This window comes from Protopterus annectens, chromosome 12.part0 (assembly GCF_019279795.1).
Source record: "Protopterus annectens isolate FY-2018-M chromosome 12.part0, PAN1.0, whole genome shotgun sequence".
In the NCBI taxonomy this organism is placed as follows: domain Eukaryota; kingdom Metazoa; phylum Chordata; order Ceratodontiformes; family Protopteridae; genus Protopterus; species Protopterus annectens.
In genome coordinates, this window is record NC_056746.1 from 1,523,231,832 (window position 1) to 1,523,257,981 (window position 26,150).

Sequence of the window (26,150 nt, forward strand, 5' to 3'; positions counted from 1 at the left end):
TAGACCTCTTGTAGTTCTAGGGTGGCTAGCCAAGCATCCTTAGACAGCATGGGTAGCAGCTACTAGAGGGTGAGCATTTTGAATTTTGGTATCACCAGAAAGGTGTTTAAAATGGATAGGTCGAGGATGGGGCACCAGGTGCCCTCCTTTCTGGGTACTAGAAAAAGTCTGGAATAGAAACCTTGGTCTATCTGATCTGCAGGAACATGCTCTACTGCCCTCATAGAGAGCAGGGAAAGGACTTGCTTTTTTGCTTCTGCCCACTGGTTTGGAGGTAGATCTGGGAACCCTTTTGGGGTTGGAAGAGTGTGGAAAAAAATCTGTATCCCTGGGACACTATGTTGAGGACCCAGTGGTCATTGGTAATGGTGGCCCAGGTGCTTGTGCGAAAGGACAGCTTTCCCCCTAGGGGTAAGTGTAGGTGGGCAGAGGGTGGGGGTGGGGGAGGAGAGTCAATGTGAGTTCTTACCATGACGGGGTGGCTTAGAACTCCCTGGTTTTGAAGTGAGGAATTCCACTGTTTTGAGCTCTGCATTTCCTGTGGCTGCTGTCTGGGGGGGGAGGTCTACTTCCCCGGGGTCTGGGCTGAACTGACCTGGAGGGAGCAGGAAAGGACCAGTGCTTGGAGAGGCAATGCCTGCTGAACCTGTAGAAAATCCTTAACTGTCTGCATAGATTTAGCTTTTTCTTCCATCTTTTTTAAGACCTCCTCTGCCTTAGTGCCAAATAAGTGGTCTTTCTGCAAGGGTGCATCCAATAATTTAGATTTAACATGGTCTGGCAAAGGCTGTTCCTTAAGCCATGCATGCCTTCTAAGGACAGAGCCGGTGACTGCTGCCCTGCAAGAAGCTTCTAGGGCATCAAAATCACAGTGCAAGGTGTGCTTAGTCACTTGACTTGCAGAATGAATTAACTCTTGTAACTCTTTAGATTCTTCACAACCAATAAAAAAAGACACTTTTTGTTTGAGGAGTTGCATGGCATTTTTCTGAAACTTTAGTATATGGAACTGGCAATTTAGTGCTCTGATAGCAAGAGTAGCAGAGATGTATACTTTTTTTACCCCATCTGTCTAGTGCTTGGGAATCCCTATCTGAGGAGGTGGGATTCTTAGCAGAGGTTGCTTTAATTCCTTTAGGCCCTTGAGAAATTACCTCAGGGTCAGCAGTAGGATTTTTGAAAATAAATTTGTGTGAGTCAGGGATGCTTTAACACATGTCAGGTTTTCTGGGTGCAGGAGGGAGAGTGCCAGAAGTCAAAAAAACATTCCAGGAAAACATCATCCACAACATCCAGGACTGGGGGAATGGCTAGGGGTCTGTGATGTTGGAATGGCCAGGGGTCTGTGCTGTGGAAGATCTAAGAATTCTCTGAGTCTCTTTTTAGACTGAGGGTAGTCCTGACATTCCCACTGGAAATGCTCCCTTAAGGTATGAAAGGTTTCCCCAAAGGAAAAGTCCTCGGTTGAAGAGGGTGAAGGAATGGAATCCTCTGCATCAGAATACTCATAAGCAGAGAGGGTTGCATGCCTTCATATTCAGATGCATCAGAGTCATCAGACAAAACTACTGGGGAGAGATCTCTTTTTCTTTTGGAAGGGGTAGCTTGGCTTCCCCTTATCAGCATGATAAGGTCTTCCGCCATTTTAAGCATTTGAGACTGAGGCAAGGTAGCAGGTGCCTGAGGTTGGGTCGTCGGTTTCTTGGGTGTGGTTCATACCCTGGGCCTCAGAAACTCAGTAGTTTTTGAAAGAATGGTAGATGCGAAAGAAGTTGTCAGTTTGTGTCAAGAATCGGTCTTGCGAAGTACTTCCCTGGAACCAGGTGCCTGCTCAGCGGCTTCGGAACCATCCGAGGGTGAGACAACTGTAGGATCCTTAGTCAAAGAAGAGTTTTTTTTATGACATACCGGACTCCGCAAGGGTCTCAGTAGCGGCCTGCAAATCCACAGAAGTGGGCATCAGGGGCTGCGAAATTGCGTCACTGAGGACCAGAGAACTGACGACTAGCTTAACGGAAGCGTCGTCAGTAGGTTTGGACCTGTGCAGTCTGTCTCCATCTTTATCCTTACATTTTTTTCGGAAGATCTGTTTTTAGATGGCTTACTGAAGCTATAACAGAATTCAAGGACTGTAAGTGAAAATATCTAGCTACAATAAGGGCCAGACAACGTATAGTTGTAGTGTTAAACAAAGCACAAAAGTGACAGCGAGGGAAGTCATGGTTTGGGCCTAAGCAAGTGACACAGTAAGAATGAAAGTCTCGGTGTGGTATTTGCTTTCCACAGGCGAGACAATTGTTAACTTTTTCTGACATCGGATAGTGCAAGAAAAAAAGGATCCCCAACGGGATACTTAGCTTTAGAAGACTTCAGCTTCAGTTCGGAAGACGAAACTCAGGTAGTGGCCGACCGGCACTCGTGTGAATTGCTTCGGCCTCCTCGGCAAGAAAGACTGATGTAATGGCATCGGCTGCCTTACTTTATACTACTGATGACCTGACGTCAGTCCTGAAGTGACAGCAACCGACGCAGAAATACTAAGCCTCTGGTATTCGAGTCGGCCAAGGGCTACCCTGGCAGGGATAACCCAAATGTGATGACTGCAACAGTGAAACACGAAGAACAGCTGCAAACTGTCAAACCTTTTTCAGATGGTATAAGAATGTCATTTGGTCTTGATAAATGTGAAAAAGCAACCTTTAAAGCAGGAAACTGCAATGTCAGGAAAACATCCATTTGGGACAAGAACTTGAGCAAGACGGAGTGTACACTTGGGAATTGATAAAGGATCAACAATAAAACACAAACAAATTTGAATAAAACTTAGTAAGGAATATTTCAGAAGACTTAAATTAATCTTGAAAACAGCACTGACATCTAGAAACAAAATTCAAGCTATAAACCAATTTGCTCTTCCTGTCCTAACTTAGTTTTGGAGTGACTGACTGACCCCAAAACGTGTGGATAGAACATATAGGAAAACAAGAAGGATACTTCATGCTCCCCAAATAACTTATAAAAATCAGTGCACACCAAGATTATATATTCCCTGTTCTGAAGAAGGGATGGGCCTCCTTGAAATTGATTATATGTATAGATCTGCAATTGTCAGACTCCACACATATCTGCTGACCTCACAAGACCCAAACGCAGTGAAAGTTTTGAAACATGAGGAAAATAAATCTAAGATGACTTCTCTGCTTAATTGAGCAGAAGCAGGAATGGAAATCAAATCAGAAGTGGATAAGAATCAAGCAGCAACCGAATGTGCCAAAAAACAAAAGAAAGTATATAAGGTGAAGGACTAAATGAGAAGGCAAGAAATGTGGAAAAAGCATAAATATAGTTGCAAGTATAGAAACCTTCTGGAAGAACCTCATGTTGATCAGGAACGAACGTAGGAATGGTTAAGGAGAGGCGAATTCAAACCAAGAGATGAAAGGTTAATATTGGCAGCCCAAGATAGTGGGCTACGTACACTTTGGTTTACAAAGTCCATTGAACATGTGGGAGAAACAGACAAATGTAGGTTTTGTAAAACCAAATTGGAAACAGTTGCACACCTTGTTGCATGTTGCGACATACTAATGGCAGAAGGACTGTATACTGAAAGGCATAATAATATGGCAAGAATGTTGCACTGGGGATTGTGCAAACATTATGGTACTGAAGTGGCTGAAAAATACTGGAAACATGAGCCACAAAGCATCATAGAAAATGATGAAGTTTACATCACATGGGACCACCCATTACCAACAGTTCAAATGATAGAAATAAATATAGTGGTTTAAGAAAAGGAGACAAGAGTAGCATTGATCACTGAAATCGCCACACCCATTGACTACAGTGTCTTGCGTATAGAGCGACACAAAGTCATAAAATATCAGGATCTGCAGGCAGAAACGAGAGCAATGTGGAAGAAACATACCCAGACAGTTCCAATAGTAGTAGGAGCAATGGGTATTATCAAAAAGAATCTACAATCGTATTTAGATATGTTACCAATCCATGTAACTCCATACGAATTGCAGAAGGAGTCATTACTGGGCACATTGCGGGTGCTCCAAAGAGCACTTCTGGCTGACATCAAAGAGTAAAACAATCCTAATTTCATGAACTTTAATCGTACTTTCACTTAGGAATGGGATCCATTCCTGTCATGGTATTAGAAACCCAAAAGTCTTGGGAGAAATTAAAAAGAGCAGAAATAAGAAGTTATGTACTCACCATAACGTTCCATGTTTGTTGTCCATCTCACCTATATTCTTGCTGGTTGGGTTCGGAACTGAGTATCGGTTCCGACTCGGCCGAATACAAAAGTTCGAGAGCTTCCGCTGGCTCGAGGCTAACCCCTATCTCATGATGCATCTGGAAAATCCCCAGATCTTGTTTACAAGCAAAACATTAACTTAGTATACCCACCTACTAGAACATTGCAATTTTCTGGAAGGAAGAATCAAAGACTCCAAACCATCATAACTATATACATAACAATAAGATTATCCACCCGTTCCTCTAGGAACAGAAGGAAGGTGGGTGGGATGCAAGAATATAGGTGAGACGGGCAGCAAACATGGAATGTTATGGTGAGTACATAATTTCTTAATGTTATGCTGTCCTATCTCACCATACTTCTTGCTGGTTGGGACAGTGTTCCTAGAACCTTTACCCTAGGGTGGCTCAAGAGAAGACTCCTCAATCCAATGGAACCAAAGGAACCGGGAGGCCACATCTACTTTGCAATGAGTAATAAAGGTATGAGGTCTCACCCATGTGGCGGCCGCACAAATAGTGTCCATGAAATGCCTAGTCTGAAAGGCAGAGGATGTTGAAACCACTCTTGTGGAATGACCTTTTACTCTGCTTGATAATTGTCTGTTATTCTTAGTATATGAAAAGGACATGCAATCTGTAAGCCATTTAGACAGTCACTTTTGAAACAGGCAATCCTTTTCTTTTGTCCGAGAAGGACACAAAAATCTGATCCGACTTTCTGAAATCTTTGGTCCTATGCAAATAGAAGCGGAGCTGTCTAAGAACATCTAATTGATGTAATGTATACTCTGCCTTATCGGTACAATTTGGAAAGTACACAGGCAAATCTATAGATTGATTTAGATTATTTTCTGAATGAACTTTGGGTAGAAAAGGGGGATTCATTCTTAATGATACTCTGTCTTTATGAAAAACTATATAAGGAGGGCATATGGAGAGAGCTTGAAGCTCCGACACCCGTCTGGCAGAAGTAATAGCTACCAAGAAACAAGTTTTCCAGGCTAAAATCTTCATATCACAAGATGCTGCAGGTTCAAAGGGTGGCAAAACCAATGCAAAGAGCACAAAATTAAGGTCCCAAGGAGCTGGAGGTTCCCTGATCGGGGGTCTGAGTAAGAGCGTACCGTTCAGAAAGGCCTTACATAATCTGTGAGACATAATAGGCCTTCCCATCTTGCCAGCATGAAAATTAGAGATAGCTGCCAGCTGAACTGTGATGGTAGCTGCTTCTGCTCCTTCATCAAAAAGCTTGAAGAGAAATTCTAGAACTGTGATAATAGAGGCCATAAAAGGTTCTACATTGTGTTTAACAGCCCAATAAAAAATCTTTTCCATTTGCTTGAATATAGTTTCCTTGTAGATGGTTTGTGGGAAGAGACCAAGATATGTTTAATTGCAAGGGAAAATTTGTAACACCTGGCTAAGTGTGGAATTGGAGGGTCTACTTTATTAACTCGAATGTTCAAAAGTTTGAATGCATAAAGATCGACACATATGCATCGAACTCTTAAACATTTGAAAGTTAATAAAGACAAAAAATACACAGAAAAAAAAAAGATGTAGGCAGAGGGGACAACCCCCCCCCCGCACCCCCCCACTGCTTAAATATACCAACTCCGAGATCGCACTACTTTGAAGTAAATGGAAATCTCCATCTACCGAGATTTCTGTTTACAGTTTTCGACGGCTTGCACTTTCGATGCATATGGTTCGATCCATATGTATTCGCAGTTTTACGCTTTTGCGTAAATAAAGTAGACCCAGAATTGGAGCAGCCATGCTGTCAACTTGAGGGTCTGGATGGACAGATGGAACGCTCCAGATGAGTGGGTCAAAAGGTCTGGAACTGGGTCCAGAATCCATGGTTCCTCCAGTAAATGAGTCCAGAGAAAGGGGAACCAAACTTGCCGAGGCCAGTAAGGTGTAATGAGAATCATAGCACATTTCAACATATTGGCTTTCAGAAGTACTTTGGGTATTAAGGGGAAGGGGGGAGGCAAAGAGTAGTCTCAAGGGCCAATCCTGGGAAAGTGCATCCCTTCGTGACTTCCCCGGAGGGGGAATGAGGGCAAAGGAGCTACTGCATTTGGCATTCATAGAGGTGGCGAAAAGATCGCAGCAAGGCTGGCCCCATTTCTGGAAGATCTCTTCCACAACTTCTGGTTTGAGGGACCACTCGTGAGGCAACAGAATCGCTCTGCTGAGTTTATCTGCTACCACACTGGATTTCCCCAGGATATGCGTTGCTATCATAAAACGTTGAGAAGCGACCACCCATTGCCATACTCATTGTGCCTCCTGACACAGGAGGTATGACTTGGTTCCTCCTTGCTTGTTTATGTACCATACCACTGACATATTGTCTGTTTGAATTGCGACTGTTCCCATTGGAATAGAGTGTTGAAGTCCCTGCAACACATACAGCAGCGCTCCCATCTCTAGGACATTGATGTGCAAGTGGCTCTCGAATTCTTGCCATAGCTCTTGGGCCATCATTCCCAGATGAAGCCCCCCCCCACCCAATCTGGGAAGCGTCCGTGGTCAGTACTGCTGTTGGTTGTGGAAGGGCAGCCTAGGTACAACTGTTCTGTCTGTAATCACCAGCGAAGATCTTTCTTGCGTGACTCCGTAATGATTATCTGGTGTGATAGAGGCAGATCCTGCATGGACCATTGGGCAAAGAGTAACCGGTGTAGAACCCACATGTGTAGATGAGCTAGGGGAACTAAAAGAATTGCAGCTGCCATGGTACCTAGAACCTGTAACACAACCCTGGCTTGAACCCTTTTTCTTGAAATCAATACCTTGATTTGATGATGAAGGGACTGAATTCTCTCGGGGGTAAGTTTTGCTACTATCTGCTTTGAACCCAGTTCTGCACTTAAGAAAGTAATATGCTGTGAAGACGACAAGGCAGATTTTTTTTAAATTTACTGTAATGCCTAGTCTGGTGCAAAGAAGCATTGTTTTGTCTCTCGCCTGCAGAAGTAAATGCTTGGTGGTGGCGGTCAGGTGCCAGTCGTCTAGGTAGGGAAACACCTTGAATCCCTGATGTCTCAAGTGAGCCGTGACCACTGCCATGCATTTGGTGAACACTGTGGGGGCTGAAGTGAGGCCAAAGGTCAGGACTCAAAACTGATAATGACTGGCTCCCTGCCGAAAGCATAAATATCTCCTGGACCGCTTGTCCATTTTTATGTAGTAATACACGTCCTGGAGATCTATCGAGCACATCCAATCATCTTTCACTATAAAGGGAAATATTGACTGCAGTGTCACCATCCAGAACTTTGATTTTTTATGGATTTGTTTAGTTTGCTGAGATCCAGAATAGGTTTCCAGTCCCCTGTCTTCTTTGGTACCAAAGAGAACCTTGAATAATTTCTGGTTCTAATGTGGTCTGTGGGGACATTTTGGATGACTCTTTTTTCTAGAAACTTGAGTACCTTTAGTGTTGCATAGTCCTTTTGACCAAGTGGAATGTCTGGCAAGGACTTGTTTATTGGAGAGGAGTAGAAAAGGGCATACAGTATCCTCTGGATATGATTCCTGTACTCATTTGACTTGGGATATCTCTAGCCAGGCTTTTGGGTACAGTGACAAACGTGTCCCAACTGCCTCCAGAGAAAAGCAGGTGGGCCTCCTTTCTGGAGCACTGGAAGGGCCTCCCAGAGAAAGTATCTCTGTTGCCCTGATTCTGCGGACCCCCTCTGCCATGAGGTCAGCATCTTCAGTTAGCACCTCCCCCTCTACCCCTGGGATAAGTGTCATCACGTGCATCAGAGAAACCTTTTTGGGACTTGCAGAACCACATCTTCCCACACTTCTGACCTTTGGGAAAAGGTCTAGATGGGGCAGAAAAACAGACTCCCATGGCAGACAAGGTTTTCGCTTCCTATTCACACCTGGTCAAAGTATGTTTTACCTTGGGTCCAAAAAGGGCTGAACCATTAAAAGGGGCATTAGTGAAGGAAGACGTGAAGGGCTTGGCAAAATTGCAAAGACGCATCCAGGAATGTCTCCTTAGGGAAATTCCTGTAGCTGCTGCTGTGCTCGCCCCATCAGCTGCGTATGAAATCAGTCTCATGGAGGAACTGACAATAGAGTTGAGGGTGTAGAGCTGCGAAGAAACTTTGTCTGCGGTCCCAAAAGCTACAGTACCCTGAAAAGTATCTTCTAGCTCTTTGAGGAGATCCCTTCGAAGCCTCGTAAAATGGGTCAGGTAATTCAGCGACCGTAGGGTAAAGGCCGCTGAAGAAAAGATACGCTTTCCATATCTGTCCATAGTTCATGACTCTTTGTTGGCAGGATGAACAGATGAGGAGGTCTCCGATAACTCTTTCTTAGTGGCTGCCGCCACCACCATCACATCTACAGGGACTCCTTTGGTAAGAAACTCCTTTTCACTAGGGGCTGTAACAAATTTGTTGGGCTTCTTTGGAACCAGTTCCACTGTACCTGGAGAAGCCCAGGCCTTACGTGATATCACGTTAAGTAACTGATCGTATGGGAGGTCACCCAGGAGACAGAAGGGCGAGATCCAAAAGCCTCCAGGTACACCGATTCATCCTCTGAAGGGTTGTTGGGCTTCCAGCCACCCCTCTGTTTCAGGATCTCAAGGATGTCAGCAAAGGAGACATCCTCAGAGGTGGACCATTCAGACTCATCCAAATCAGTGTCCGATGTAACCAACTCAGGGGAGTCTATGTGCTTCCTCTTGCACAGTCTCTCCCGAGGGACTTCCTCAGAGGGATACTCTGGAGAAATTTTGGAGAAGACAATGCTGCCCACAGGGGCTTCCTGGGGCTCCGGATCTCTACGCTTGGGGGACTGGGTGAAGAAGAGAGCAACACCAATGCCTGGGAGAGAAGAGAAGATGGCCCCAAGACTGGAGCTGTCTGAGATGACAAAACTCTCTCCATCAACTCAAAAGCCTCCTCACTCCGCACCAAAAAGACCCTCTGCTTCGAAGACGCTGAGGATCGACTCCGAGGCGGAGCAGGCGGCTCCAAAACCAATGTAGAAACTGAGCTCAAACTCATTGAGGGCACTGAGGGGTAGAGTCGGCTCGAACAACTGTTCGCGTTGACTCCCCTCTTCAGACCTGACAGGTAAGTGTTGGCTCCTAGACTCCTCAAGATCCGAAGGACCCGAGGATGTCAGAGCAAAGCCGGAACTGATGATCCTGAATGAGATCCTGGCACTGACGGTTCCACTGCTATCAGATCCACATTTTCTGGCTCCGAAACCAGCAACGGGGTTGGAGGAGGAATTGAAGACGGTGTCTTGGATAGTCCCAAGTCCTTTGGGGTTGGAGACGATAACATTTTTGCCAGCGCCGGAGTCTTATGCAATCTCTTCACTACCTGCTCCACATCATCATCAGATAAACTCTCGGAGGAACAGGAGGATAATGAAGGAGATCTGACCTTCTCCAAAATGGGAGATCTCAAGGTCGGAGGTATTGGCTCCAACACAGGAGACAGTCTCCTAACAGGTAACTCTACTGGCTCCGAGGATACTGCTAGGGCCAGAGAGGTTGATTTTGTCTTGTCGTAACCAAGAGCCCTTGGTTCCAAAGCAGATTTTAGGAGGCTCTGAAGCTGGAGCTGAAATGGCATGTCATTTGGAACCTGAATGGGAAGAAAAAGAAGGCTTGGACCTTTGAGAGCCTTCAAAAGATTCCTGAAATGGACCTTTTAACAAACCCCTGACCATTAATTTATTTTTATGCGCTTGAAGGACTCTGCTGCTGAACCCATGGCAACTAGTACAAAGGTCTTGTAAGTGGATGGCACTCAAACAATATTCACAACTGGTGTGCCCATCCATGATTGACATTTTTTGACTGCATTGATCGCACTTCTTGAAACTAGACTGTCTATGTTCTTTAGGCTCTTTTTCCTTTGCCTTCAACATATTCAAGGAACAAGCACAAACCACAAGAAGTAAAGAAAGCTTTATGAAAAAACTTCTTTTTTTTTTTTTACTATACTCCTAACAGAGACTTTAAACTGTTAACTATAATGCTCCAAGAAAAACAGGAGCCTACTAACTACTAACACACACAAGAAGTTAAAAGGCACACAGATTAATTTTTTGCAGAAAGCTGTAAGAAAAAAAAAACGCCAAAGGGCAGGTTTAACCACTAATTTAACACATTACATAAACTGTTCCAAAGAAACAGGAGCCTACCACACCAAAAGTTCAATGTACACCCTATCAGAGAACGGATCTAACTGCTACTTGACACACTAAAAACTCACTAGATGAAACACAATCCAATGATAGAGATCCTCTGACTTAAATGGAATCTCCAAGAGAAGGAAGGTACAGTGACGGGAAGCGGACCTCTAAATTAAACAGGCTGCCAAGAGCCCTCTAACTTAAATGGGTCTCTCACAAAAACAAAGGGAAAACAACGCACAGCAGCTATAAGGGATTTTATCTAAATCTATTGCATACTATAATAAAGAAAACTGACCAAACTGTAGAAAAAAGTAAAATAAAATCTACTCAGCCAACGAACCAGTCAGAAGACATCCCGGTTGCTTGAGCGCCAAATGAGATCTGGGGATTTTACCAGATGCATCATGGGATAGGGGTTAGCCTTGAGCCAGTGGAAGGTCTCGAGCTTTTGTATTCGGCCGAGTCAGAACCGATAATCGGTTCCGAACTCAACCAGCAAGAATTACTGTGAGATAGGACAACATAACATCATTATATTATTTATTAAGGAGCAGAAAGTACTCTAAGAACTAAGCCAACACAAGAATGGAGAAAGGAGATTCTGCCGATAGAGATGACAGCAATTAGGGTTACAGAGAATAGGCAAGAGGTGGCTGGAATTTACTGGAGAAAAATGGCAAAGGAACCAAGGTGTTGGCAGCAAATAACTAGGTAGGAAAGTTAACTAGAAAGGGAAGAGGCCAAGAAGACATTTGGACAGTAAACTAGAGACTGCCTTCCCTATCAGGGATTGATATCAGAATATAAGCAAAGAGAAAGGGATAGGGGACTCCTAAGTGAAAGACCTGCTCTGGTAGAGTTTTCAGTTAAATCTAGAACAGAAGCTGGTGTTAAAAAAATGAATCATTAGTAGGGCATTTCAATACTGCATGACAATTATATGATTCAATCAGTGGAGGTTAGAAAAGATTGGGAAGAGAGATTGGATAAGCAGTTCACAAGGAAACAATGGGAGGACATATGTAAGGTTCCCAAATATGCAACAAAGTCTAGAAGATATAGGATTTTTGCCTTGGAAATATTTGCATATGTATTTCTATATCCAAGGCAGACTCCAAAAATGTTTCCTCAGGTAGATTGCAAATGTTGGAGGTGTGATGGGGAAGAAAGAGGTTGCTGGGAACATATATTTTGGAAGTGTAATGATTTGGCACTTTAAAAATTCCCTACAGACTACTCTGTCAGAATTACTGAGTGAACAAATGGGTGTAACAATGGAAATTATTTTTTTGAGCTGGGATACATAATAATCTGAATTGACTAGATGTAGTAAGGCCTTGTTAAGTTTAATTCTGGTAGCTGCCAAAAAAAGCAATTACTAGAAAACAGAAATTAAAGTCTAAACTAACTGCATTTGAAGTACTGAATATTGTAACAGAGATAAAAGAAATAAATGTAGATGTTCGAGTGTATTCATTGTTGCAGTCATCACACTTAGGTTATCTGCCTGCAGGTAGCCATCAGTCAGCCAGAATACCAGAGTCTTGGGATTTCTGCTTCGGATGTTGTCGCCTCTTCCATGACGTCAGGATGTCAGGGGTGTAAAACATGCAGACAGCGCCATTACATCAGTTTTTCTTGCCCCAGATGTCTGCAGCCCCCCCAAAAAGGAAGCAATTACATTGTGTGGAATACCTTCAGTAAAAAGTAAATACCATAGCCATAAGATATGGCCAAAAAGAGGATAGGTAGAAAGTCTAGAAAAGTTAGGGGGCTGGAGGGAGGGTAACCAGGACTGCAACAGTGAATACACTTGAACATCTACATTTATGGTAAGTGTACACAACTGTACTATGTTCTTCATGTTTCACTGTTGCAGTCATCACACTTGAGTTGATTCCCAAAGCTGAGTAAGGGTGGATGCAGTCAAGAAGTATTAAGGCTGACTAGCAGGCCTTGTAAGACTGCTGTGGCAAATCCAGCTCTGGATTTTAGAAAGGACAGGTAAGTGGTAATGTTTGGTGAAGATGTGTACAGAACTCCAGGTTGCAGCTTCCAGGATGTCCCTGGTAGGGACTCCCCTGAGAAATGTTGTAGAAGTTGAGGTAGCCCTAGTGGAATGCGTTCTGATCCCCTGTAGGGTAGGTTTTCCATGGTGTTTGTAGCAGAAATGGATACAGTGTAATATCCATTTGGAAATGGTTTGCTTTGAAATGGCCTTGTCCTCTGCCCCTGTAGCAAAGCTGACTAGCAGCTGGTCAGATTTTCTGAAAGGCTTAGTCCTGTCAAGGTAGAACCTGAGCTGTCTGTGCATGTCCAAGGAGTGCAGGATCCTCTCTTCTTTATTCTGAGAATTAGGGAAAAAAGTTGGTAAATGGATGGATAGGTTTAAAGCCCCACTGGATACCACGTTGGGCATAAATGATGGGTTAGTCCTGATGGAGACACTGTCAGCCTGGAAAATAATGAAGGGTTCCACAGCCATTAGTGCCTGTAGCTCAGACACTCTTCTTGCTGAGGTGATGGCTAGAAGTAAGACTGTTTTCCAAGAGAGGAATTTTAACTCTGCTGTAGCAGCAGGTTCAAAAGGGGGACGCGTGAGCTTCTCTAGTACAAAGAAAAGGTCCCAGACAGGGGTGGGAGCTCTCCTCAGGGGTCTTAAATTGTTAGCTCCTCTCAGGAACTGTTTGATCAGAGGGTGAGAAAAGAGAGGTGACTCCATATTGTAATGAGTTGAGATGGCCGAGGCATGAATCTTAATTGATGAGAAGGAAAGGCCTTTGTGGAGCAGCTCTGCTAGGTAATCTAGAATTTGAGGTAAGGAGGGAATGGCTGTGCCCTTTCCTAGAGACTGGCTCCAAGAACATATCTTTTCCACTTTTCTGAATAGGATTTCCTAGTACTAGGCCTTCTGGCCTCAAGGATGACGTTCAGCACCTGTTTGTAGAGGGCTGCTGGTGTTGTGTTCAGGAAAGAAGTCAGGCTGCAAGGTTCAGTGTTTGCAGCTGAGGATGCAAAATCTGTCCCTCCTGCTGGGGCAGCAGGAAAGGGGTCTGATGTAGGTCCCAGGGTGGCACTGTTGTCAGACTGCACAGAAGTGGGTACCAATGCTGGCATGGCTAGTCTAGTGCAATAAGGATTGTCCTTGGTCTGTCCTGCTTGATCTTGAGTAGTACTTTTGAGAGGAGGGGCAGAGGGGGAAAGGCACAAATTGAGAGGTTTTCCCATGTAAAGGATAGGGCATCAACTCGCCATGCTTGGCTGTGGGGATTTCTGGTGCAAAGTTTGCTCAATTGCTGGTTTTGGGGGGAGGCAAAGAGGTCCACCTCTGGTGTCCCCCACCTGTTGATTAGAAGTTTGAATGAGTTGGGTTCCAATTTCCACTTGTGTGGGTCCAGTATCTTGGTGCTTAAGTCATCTGCCAGTATATTATGTTTGCCTGGCAAGAATTGAGCTTGCAGGTGCACTTGGTTGCTCAAGGCTGTGTTCCACAGAGCCAAGGCTAACCTGCAGAGTGGGTAGGAATGAGTTCCTCCCTGCTTGTTTATGTACCACATAACTGTGGTGTTGTCTGCCTTTATCAAGAGTTGTCCTGGAAGGAAAAGGTATTTAAAGGCTATCAGAGCATTCTGTACAGCTAACATTTCTTTTTGATTGATATGCAGGTGAATTTGTCCTGGGCTCCATTTGCCTTGAATGCATTTGCCTGCCATATGAGCCCCCCATGTATAGTCTGATGCGCCTGTTGACAGGGTTTGAGCAGAAAGGGGTTGAGTGAAAGGCAGTCCCTTGTTGTGGTTGCAAGCCTCTGCCCACCAAAGGAACTCTGCCCTTAGCCAAGGATAGGAATCAGTGTTTCCAAGTCCTGAGAGAGTTGACACCAGAGACCTTTTAAGTACCATTGAAGTTTCCTCATATGTAGTCTTGCATATGGAATTAGTAGAATGCATGAGGCCATGAACCCTAGGGCTTGCAGTATTTTTCTTGCAGATAGCTGGGTCTTGGTGGCCATTAGTTTGATGTAGTTTGTCAAATGAACCTGCTTTTCTGGAGTGAGGAATGCCATCTGGGAAGTTGTGTTCAAGCTTGCTCCTAGAAATACAATCTTTTCGCTGGGCACCAGATGTGATTTCTTTTCACTGATGGTGTTCCCCAGAGAAGTCAGAAGTCTCTTTACAAATGCCAGGTGCTGAAGTAGCAATTCCTGACTATTCGACTGAATCAGGCAATCATCCAGGTATGGGTAAATTTGGATATTTCTCTGCCTGCAGTATGCAATTGCAGGAGCCAGGCACTTTGTGAATACCCTGGGCGCAGTAGATAAACCAAAGGGAAGTGCAGAGAACTGACAGTGCATAGAACCTGCCCTGAAACATAGACATTTCCTGCAAAAATTCCCTTCTGGGGATGTGCAGATAAGCTTCTTTTAAATCTAGGGTGATTAGCTAGGAGTCCTTGGCTAGCATAGGAAGCAGCTGTTGTAGTGTAAGACTTTTGAATTTTGGGACCACCAGGGAGGTGTTGAAAATGGACAGATCCCAGATAAGGTGCCATGAGCTCTCTTTTCTGGGCACCAGGAACAGTCTGGAATAGAAACCCTGTCCCCTTTGTTCTATTGGAACAGGTTGAATAACCTTGATACTGAGAAGAGAAAGTACATGCTTTTGAGCCTTCGCCCACTGGCCTGGAGGAAGGTCTGGCAACCCGCTTGGGGTTGGCAGTGAGTGGAAGTAGAATCTGTATCCCTGGGATACAATGCTTAGGACCCATTGGTCCTGGATAATGGACATCCCATTTTTTTTTTTTTTTTTTAGCATGCAGGTTGAATTTTCCTCCTATGGGTGCAAGTACTTGGTTATGGCTGGGAAGAATGATAGACAAGTCATTGTGAACTTTTTCCATAAGGGGTGGCTTACCACTCCCAGTTTTAGAGGTGGGAGCACTTCACTGCTTAGATCTCTGCATACCCTGAGACTGTAGTCTTGGTGGTCTGTTGCCCCTGGGTTTGGACTGAGAAGGCCTGGGAGGGACTGTAAAGGACCAGTTTTTAGAAGGTCAATGCCTTCTGAATCTAGGTGGCTGTACCTGTAAGAAATCTTTAACAGTTTGCATAGATTTAGCTTTTTCCTCCATCTTTTTAAGAACTTCTTCTGCTTTTGTGCCAAACAAGCGTTCCTGGTTTAATGGAGTATCTAGCAGTTTTGCTTTGACATGGTCTGGCAAGATTTGCTCCTTCAGCTAAGCATGTCTTCTCAGTACAGACCCAGTGAGAGCAGCCCTGCAAGATGCTTCTAAGGCATCAAAACCACTCTGCAAAGTATGTTTACTAACTTGGTTTGCAGAATGCATTAACTCTTGTAAATCTTTATTCTCTGCACAATCTGGAAGCAACAACATTTTCTGTGAAACTGGCAATTTAAAGCCTTATGGCAAGAGTTGCAGAGGTATATACCTTTTTACCCCATCTGTCTAAAGCTCTAGAATCCCTGTCCGAAGGGGAAGGGTTTTGGGCTGTAGTGACCTTAATACCTTTAGGTCCCTGGGAAATGGTCTCTGGATCCGCAGTGGGATTCTTAAAGAGAAATTTGTGTGTGTCAGGTACTCTGTAGTACCTGTCAGGCTTTCTAGGAGCTGGTGGTAAGACTGGATGCCACGAAGACATCATCAACAATATCCAGTACAGGGTGTATAGCTAGAGGCCTGTGCTGAGGCAAGTCTAAAAATTTTCTGAGTCTCTTTTTGGACTGTGGGTAGTCCTGGCATTCCCAGTGGAAATGCTCTCTTAAGGTATGCAAGGTTTCACCAAAAGAAAAGTCCTCTGGAGGGGAGGCAGAGGGAATGGAATCCTCTACATCTGAATCCTCATAGGTAGATAAGGGAAAGTCCTGGTAATCAGCGGGATCAGAGTCATTGGACTCATGATCTGTAGAATCAGAAGGAAAATCAATCCTTTGTCTTATAGGGGGGAAGGCTGGCTTCCCTTAATTAAAGTTATAAGGTCTTCAGCCATTCTAAGCATTTGTTTCCGTGGCATGGGAGCCTGATCATGCGCTTTGGCCGTCAGTTTTCTAGGCGTAGTGTGAACTCCGGGCCTGAGAAACTCGGTAGTTTTAGTCAAAAAAAAAAGATGTCAGTTTAATACTTACATCAGAAGGTTGGACTACATCCTCAGAAGCCGGTGCCTGCACAGCGGCTCCGGACCCATCCAAGGTAGAGACATCTGCAGGTTCCATAGTCAAAGAAGCAACTTGTGGCATACCGGACTCCGAATGGGTCTCAGCAGAGGCCTGCGAATCTGGGTATCAGGGGCTGCAAAGGCACCTCACTGAGTACTGGTCTATGTGGTCTGTCCCTGTCTTTATCCTTATGTTTTTTCAGAAGATCAGTAGTCGGATGGCTTATTGAAGCCATTTCAGAATACGGAGAATGAAAGCAAAAGAATTTAGTGACAAAGATAGCCTGACGATGAATAGTTTGGGCGTTAAACAAGGCACAAAACCGACAGCGGGAACGTCGTGGTCTGGGCCCAAACAGGTGATGCAGTAAGAATGAAAATCTCTGTGAGGTATTTGCTTTCCACAGGCAAGACAATTGCTAACGTTTTCTGACATCTGTTAGAGCAAGAAAAAAGGATCCCCAACAGGGTACTTAGCTTTATAAAACTTCAGGCTTGAAACTCGAAAAACGAAAATTTCAGGTTGCGGCTGACCTTCACTTGCGAAGTGCTTCTGCTTCGGGCTCCTACGCGGCAAGAAAAGCTGATGTAATGGCATCGGCTGCATGTTTTATACCCCTGATGTCCTGACATCATGGGAGAGGCGACAGTATCCGATGCAGAAATCCCAAGACTCTGGTATTCGGGCCGACTGAGGGATACCTGCAGGCAGATAACCCAAGTGTGATGACTGCAACAGTGAAACACGAAGAACATCTGGGAGTGGGAACTTTAGAAAAGGGTAGGTACAAATTGCGCAGAAAAAATGGAAATTGTGAGAACACTATAAGCAGAATAATGTTTTGGAGGTGGAGTGAGGTTTAAGGAAAGGCAGAAATTGAACAATTTATGTATTGTTGGATTGATGGTAACTGTATAAAACAATATATGTGATGTATAATGTTTGTAACTGTGAACATGTTAACATGGTTTGTTTTCTTTTATATAAATATATGTTTGTCTATGTCTTATGTGATAATTCAATAAAGGTGTTAAAAAAGACAAGATGGAGGGACAGATTTGTCATGCAACACCTATCTCTTCTCTGAAACAAACTTTCTTTCTAAGTTAAGCAGTGTGACAGTGTCTGCTATTAAAAAGAAGCTGGACAACTGAATAGATATTCATAAATTCCACCCTGTATAACTGGCCTGGCCCTCCTTGAAACGGGAGGCAAGGCCTAACTGTAGGTACTGGCAAGGTTTCTAGGGCCTCACGGTTCAGTTGCTTTCTAGCTCCTATGATCTACGAAAAATCCGCCAGGCATTCTTTGATCTAAGAATAAAACACTGCATGAATAGAAAAGCCTATCAAAATAGAGATAAAACATATAAAAATTACCACAGAAACACTCTTAAATAAAGACAACAAGGATGCTATTAGCTAAACAAACTTAAAAAGAAAATTGTGTGCGGGAAGAGCAGAAGTTGCCACTAAAATGATTACCCTTGTGGATATTTCTAGAATGCAACAAGCACATCATCAACTAAAACAACTTAAAAATGATGTGGCACTACCACTTAAATATCCATGTCATTAAGATCTTGAAGCTGCCACCAGAATTATTGCTGTTCTGAATATGTTTGAAATTGTATTACCTGGAAAGAAGTGTACATTTTTCTAAAGGACTGTGCTACAGACATGTTAAGTCTTTTCAACTGGACTCATTCACCTGCCAGAACTCATTTGAGACAATGTGTAATGTTAACAGCTATTTATAAGATAAACTGTGCAACACCATACAACAGTTTGGCAGAAGTTTCACTTAAATGACTACCTTGAAAATTTCAGACCAAAATTCCACACAGTTAAAAAGTTATAACACTGCATAGGTACCAATTAATAAAAATGGCAGAAAACTAGTTTACATTAATAAACACTAGAAAACATAATTACCATATATAAACTACTAAACATAACTTCTAAACTGCAAAAATTACTGATGGCCATTTTCGAAGTGCCACATATTATTGCACACCCAGGGACTGTAAGGTACTCAACTTCTGGGTTCATGAATCAAAACAACCCTGGGCATGTTCTAATATCTGTACCAAGCAGACCTCCCACCATGCATTGTTGCATACACACACCTACACATATAGAGACATGCATCTGTCTATCTATCTGTCTATCTATATACCAGTCTATCATCATTTGTCAAATGAAGCATCAGCCAAGTTACTGTAGTCCACTGAATCACCAAAATGGGCTGTAGCATAGGCCTTGTAGGGGTGCAAGCCCTGTTCTCCTACTTCTACATAGTTGATTAATCAGGACTCAGCGAGCTGTGATTTACAAGTCCTGAATTGACTAAAAACTGACTGATGTTCTGACCTTATCCTATACATAGATGTATATTAATCACAAAAAATACACATTTATCTCTGTATCTCTCAATATATCTCTATGTCTGTACATCTATATATCTATCTATATATTTTCTATTGTTCTATTGTATAATGAAAAATTACCCATGGTTGGTGTGGTTTAATCCCGAGGGTGAAGTCCGAGTGATTAAATAAAGCCAACCGTGGGTAAATTTCAATATACCACAGTCACGGTTATTGCTATTATACAATGACATTATTTAAGGAAAAAAAAACTTACTTTTCTTAAATAATGTCTTTGTATAACGGCGCATTACTGTTCTTCCACTGCTTGTGGTACACTGCTTCCTTGTTTTGATGTACTGAGCATACGTATGGGACTTGCATCCCATGCACACCCAGTACACATCAATGTTTTGAAATGGAAGCAACGGAGAAAAGAAAGTCTCCGTTGCTCCGTTTTTTCTTTGTTTTATTTGTTAAAAAAAATGTTTTGAGCGCTTTATACCAACGGAAAAAAGTCCGGGTGACCGGACCTTTTTCCACTGGTATATTGTGGGATTTACAACGGGCACGCTGGCCAATTATGTGCACATTTTGTAATATTAATTGGGGGGGGGTCATTGTATAATTGACAATATTTCACAACTTCCATTTTATTCAACAAAAGTGTCAGGAGACATACTGGCTACAACCCATATGTGCAAGATTATGGTACAGTGGGGACCAAGGAATTTGCTCTTTTCTGTGGAAAATAGGGGATATGCTTTTAAATGTGTCATGGGTGTCTTTAAATTCTCACAACCATTTGTCAAGTAATTCATTGTATCAGATTGAATAATGAAAGACAGATGGCCTATTTGTATATGCCATACTTTTCAAATGCTCTTCATTTTCAGTCTTAAAAAGCAATCTATTCATCATATGATAATTATGTTTTTTATGAGTTTTCAAAAAAGAGCAAAAGTGTTTCAAAACACATAACAGAATGAAAGAAAAAAATGCATATATTAATAATAGTACAGACAGTTATATAAATTAACTGTTTGAAGTAAATTGCTGAGTGTTCTAAAGTAGTTTATCCTCCTCAGACAGTCAAACTTCCCCCATCACCATACAAACCTGTTTTGTTCCTACAGGAAAAAGCCCTATGGCTCATTCATTCATTCATTCACTAGAGGTGAGGTAGCAAAGAAAACTAAGATTTCATCTTTAAGTTTCCTTACGTGTGCATACTCAATGAAGTCCAAAGAACTGGCATGCAGTGGGCCTTTGTGATGCACAAATACACTTCTGTGTGACATGATCAGTTGGCCCTGTCCCCCTTTTAAACATGCACCTCTGTGTGAACCCTGGATTACATGAGAGATTCTTGCCATGAAGAGTGCATCTTTAGTACATGCTCTTCCTCTCTCTCAAGAGAAAGGTTAGAAAGTTAAGGTTCACAGCTCCCTTCCCCCACACTCCAGACCTCCAGGTGCTGAAGCCACTAATCAAATTCATATTATCTGAGTCATAGTCAGCGCTTTGTCCCTATATGGAAAGGGATTTGGCTTTTAAAGCATTTTGCCAGACAATTGGGAAAATATTTCAAGGGACATTCTTGGCCTCCTACAAGCAGGAATAGGCGGTACATTAACTGCTTCACAGAAACAAATCACAACATGCACAGTAGGTGAAATGCAGGTCACTGCTGGGTGAATGGCCTTTTCTCCAAGGTGCATCAATGTCAGAGCTGATCATACTAAGTAACAGGGTGCACTGGAAAAAGGCCTTGATGGAGATGGAAAGGCTTTGACTGCACAGAAAATTTAATTCCAGATTCTGCTGTGTACTTTGAGTTTTTATTCACAAGTGCCATTAGAACAAAAGGACATCTACTGGGCATCTAAGATCCCCTAGCGAGTACCACTTTTGTCTGAAACTGGTATACACTGCACTCACCTAATGTGCATAGAATTTATGCCTAAGGTAATAATGCCTGAGTCTTAGAGGATATATATTACTAAAAAATATGTTGTGAACATTTTTTTTCATATATAATCAATAAGAACATTTAAAATCATCATTTCTGTGTTATGAGGATATATTTTAGTGAAAAATCTTTTGTTGAAATTATTTTAGATATAATCAGTTATAATATTTAAACATCATAATTTGACAATATGTAAAACGAGATTTAAATATGCTTTTATTTGAAACTATTGAATTAAGTTACCACATTTTTTTTCTGAAATTAGGAGTAGAAAGGAGTTTCATCACATCTACTTCCATGGGTAGAAACCATCCAGTTTTGCTGATCACACTGCTACGTGGCTTCTGACCTCGGACACCTGGAAAATGAAGACTACTGTACTTTCCATCATTTAAGTATTTAGGAATCCACAAGATCACAGACACCATCAACATTATCATCTTAATATTGTGTGGTCCCTGTTTCTGTGGTCATGTTACAAGAAGTTGGATATGAAATTAACTGTGCACAATGCTGGAAAGCTCTGGTGAAGAATGTACACCAAATCACTTTAAGGTCTGCTCAATGCACTGTACAGCATTATCACTGAATTACCATTAGATGTATTTAGGAAATCATTCAAAGCCATGGCTATTGCTTTAAAGCAGTGTGCATAGCTCCACCCTTTTAAACTCAAGCATAAATGGTTTGTGACTGATACTGGTTAGTTCTGCTTGTCTAACACGTGCCACGCCTTCTGTTTCTGAGTACAGTTAATCTTTGTTTAAACTATCACTGGTGACTCCTTTAATTTTCAACAAATTTCAGTTATGTTTCTCTACTTTCTTACTGCTAGTGTTTAGCTTTTTCATTGTGCTCATTTCTAATTTTTTACTGAATCTGTGTCCTTGTAATGAAAGACTGTTTGTGATTTATGTCTTTACATGAGCTGTCAAGAGTCTTGCCAACAACTAATCTAAAGTCTAACCCCTTATCAGTGGCTGAGACTGCTGTCAGCAAAGTGGTAGAGCACAATACTCAGTGACACTGACTAACTGGTACAAGCAGAGCCTCTGAAACAGATGATGCCTAAATAAAAGAGCTATGGTAGAAAATGCATTTGTATATCTAAACTGGTACTGTATTTTCTCCTAAAATACTATACTTTTTCAGTTCTGTTTCTATGTTAGGCTTGATATCATAATACTATTTATGAATGTAGGCTCAACAGGTGAAAGACACTTCAGTTGTGTCATGAAGCGATATCACTCGGTATTCTAGAATCTAGTGCTTGACTGCACTGTATACATGTAGTACTACAGCTTACATCATGGGTGTGTGCTGTTATTTACATGCGCACTGCCTCTGCTCAAACTATGGTGATGTTTACATCCGAGTTTGATTACCGTTTTAAGAACAACACAGTGGTTTTGTAACAACTTTAAATAATTACTTAAAATTAGATGGTCTTATTTTTATCATATTGTTCGGTCCTTATCAATTAGAACTTTTGCAGTGTTGCATTTATTTGGATAATTAATGAGCAGCACTGTATGGAAATGGTACAACATAGCTTCATTGTTTAATAACTGCTTTTCCATGACACTGATCAGTTATTGCAGTGCCTGTTATCTGTCCCATTTAAATACAGTAGTAGCATCTTTGTTCTCAAACAACAGTAGGATAGATATGCAGTATGATATTCTTTTTTCTTAGTAATAATTAACTGCCTTATTTTGTTACTCATCTATATTAACATCATTGTGTGAGTATTCCTTTTTGTGAGTGTGCATCTGCACTTTAATGAGACAGAATGCTTGCTGGAAAATTGTGAAAAACAGTGCATTTAGTTACCAAGGAATTTCTGATTCCTTTGAAAGTTATCAGTTTCTGAGGAATCAGATCGCAGAATAGCCTTATCCAGGACAGGATTGGGCAACCAGCAGTTTTACTTTATATGGCAGAATTCTCTACTTTGTGACATTTATGTTTGCAAACAGTGCTTTAGATCATAATGAACAATCCTTATAGGGTAGAGCTGTACTGCAGAATGAATCTTTACCACACACTTTATTACAGTTTTGTGACCTCGGCTGTACAGCAATATGGTGCAGTTTATACATTTTACATTATTAAATTATATTTAATTGAAGATCACTAAAGATCTTGTCTAAAGGCACAAAACAACCTCTTCTTTTTCTGTAAAAAAGTGTTCCCATGCATCTTTATTCATGTGAAAAAGTGTTTGCACTAATGATTGTTTTTTTGTGTCAGATTTTCAATTACATAACAAATTTACAATTGCCTCCCTACTAACTAGAGCTGGAACCCAAAATGACAGAAGTGCCTTTTGCCTCCCCATGAATATTCATGCCATAAACACGGCTCAGTATGTTTTGTCTTCTGCATTTGGAAGCAATCTTTTGAAGTTTGTATTTTGTAAAGGCTCCAAAATGCACTTTTCTTTTCATACAAAAACATATTCACATGCTTAAAGATGCATGCACACACTTTTTTGTTTGGAAAAAAGTTTGTTTTCTGTCTTTAAACATGATCTTTAACTCATCTACAGAAATAAGTGTCCAGATTGTAATGACTGTGTAATATGCAGCCAGTAAAATTTTTGTACACCCATTCTATACCAACCTTGTAGTGCTGAGAATGAAAATGAATGTTATTAATTATAGGAATCTCCTGGAGTTCTGAGGGTGAGGCCAGACAACAGTAGTGCAGTCTGCACTGCACCTAGGATGGGACACCAAGAAGTGTGAGTGCTAAATCACTTCCACATCTTTGGATGTTTCATGGTTGGGAGAAGATTTCAAGCTGCTCCCGTGAAAAAGCTTATAGTTCTTACCAAATAATTTGTGAAATGTATCTCTGTTCACTGATTATGTTTGGCACCTGTAACTTCATATACATGTATGTATGCACAGCAATTAAAATATTTGTGGCAAATAAAATGCTTAACTCCTAAAACATTTTTATAAGTGTCTAGATAAGAGGGAGAGATTGAATCATGCTGCAGGAAACAATTCATAAATAACACCTGTAACTTGCCTTTATGTAACACTGGGTAGAAAAAGCCTATGCGGATCAGCAACATACTAACCCAGATAACAAACCTAAACAAATAAGTAATGCATGACATCTGGTATTGTAATGTACAGTCACTATTTGTAAGATTTGTTAAAAGTCTACACCTGGCACAGATCAAATTGTTTCAGCACAGTCATGAGGGAAGCTTGTTGCCATGACCCTGCAATTTACAAGAAGCATCAATACACCAAGGATAGACTGAGGATGCTTTACACGACACGTGGCAGAGGACTGTGCCATTACATCAGATAGGTTGCCACAGGTATGCACAATCAGGTGCAGCCATTTTTATACTAGTGTTCCAACATAGTCTTCTTCTTCTTTCAGCTTTTCCCGGTTAGGGGTCGCCACAGCGGATCACCTGTCCACTCATGACTGGCAGTGGAGTTTTACAGTGTTGAGTTGCCAGCCCGGTGCCCAACCTTCCACAGAAGGCACACGCACACACTCACGCCTAGGGCCAATTTAGAGTGTCCAATCCACCTTTGGGATGTAGGAGGAAACCGGAGCACCCGGAGGAAACCCACACGACCACAGGGAGCACATGCAAGCTCTGCACAGAAAGCACCCCAGCCAAGAATCGAACCAGAGAACCTCTTGCTGTGAGGTGGCAACGCTAACTGCTACACCACCGTGGCCACCCAGTGTTCCAACATAGTCAATATTCTCAAATACAAGTGGTACACCATAAATTATAACCTGCTGTGGGAATGTAAGCCCTTTACTGGAGAAGGTGTTGTAGCAGTGTGTGAATGGCTCCCCCTTCACTGAAGTAGGTACTATTTCAGTGTCATTCCTGGAGCCCCTTTGTAAATGGGATACTGCTGTAGTGTAAGAGTGGAAGCCCCTCCCTGCTACAGGTGCTGCTGCATTGTGGGAATGGAAGCCCCTCTCTGTAACAGCTGCTGTTGTAGTGTGGGGGCTGGGAACCCCTTCCTGTAAGAGGTAACACTACAGCATGTGACTGGAAGCCCAATCCAGTACTGGTACTGCTGCATTATGGGACTGGTGGTATTGGAGGAGGTGTTGCACCAGTGTGGCATTGAAAGTCCCTCCATGCAGCAGATGCTGTTTCAGTGTGGGACTGAAAACACCTCTACATATGATATACTGGTGCAGTGTAAGATTGGAAGCCTCTCCCTATACCAAGTGATGCTGCAGTGTGAGACTGAAAATCTTTCTTCCAATGTCAGTTCCTGCTTCCTGTAGTAGATGTTGGCTTAACTGTGGGAGTGGTAACCACTTCCACTCTAATACCTGCTTTCTGCAGTACATTTTGTCTGCAATTAAAGACTGACAACCCTTTATTCTCTGTCAGCACTTGCTGCCTGCATTTGGTTCTGTATGTGGTTCACTGCAGTCTACCCTCTCAGACAGGCATCAACTACTGCACAGACCACATGGTGTCTCTAGTGAAGGCCAACTTACCTAGTCCCACATGTCTGAAGCATAGACACACATTGTTGGCAGTGCTGTACACCCAGACGACTCCATAACCCATTTCATACACCAGACAGATCCATGGAGGTCCCATGACACCACCTTAAACCCACCAAGTTTCACTGCTCCTTATTTAGATGCTAGAATACTGCAGAGCTCCAGTACCAAAAACCTCATAAAATACTGTCAAAGAGGCACACAATACTGACAGAATGGCCAAAGGATAAATAGCTATGCCTGTGTGGAATGGTGATATTTGCAGTCCAATTAATGTTGACACTGCACTGTACACCCCAGCACTACTGTACTATACAGCAGTGTTCGGGTATACATTGGAGCAATGCTGTACCATACTGCAGTGCTAGGGTATACATTGCAGCACTGCTGTACCATACAGCAATGTTAGGGTATACATTGCAGCACTGCTGTACCATACAGCAATGTTAGAGTATACATTGCAGCACTGCTGTACCATGCAGCAGTGTTAGGGTATACATTGCAGTACTACTATACCATACAGCAGTGTTAAGGTATACACTGCAGCACTGCTGTACCATACAGCAGTGTCACGGTATACTTTGCAGCACATACAACAGTATTAGAGTATATACTACAGCACTGCTGTACCATATAGGAGTGTTACGGTATACGG

The 26,150-nt window shown here is 42.4% G+C and overlaps 1 long non-coding RNA gene across 1 annotated transcript in view; it reads left to right on the plus strand.

Annotated features, from left to right (window-relative positions):
• The window catches only part of LOC122817271, a 165,437-nt gene extending 141,499 nt beyond the window's left edge, over nucleotides 1-23,938 (plus strand). Inside the window, exon 4 of the long non-coding RNA XR_006367189.1 lies at nucleotides 21,246-23,938. This is a non-coding gene — a long non-coding RNA (uncharacterized LOC122817271). The remainder of the gene's footprint in view (nucleotides 1-21,245) is intronic.
• The last annotated feature ends 2,212 nt before the right edge of the window (nucleotides 23,939-26,150 follow it).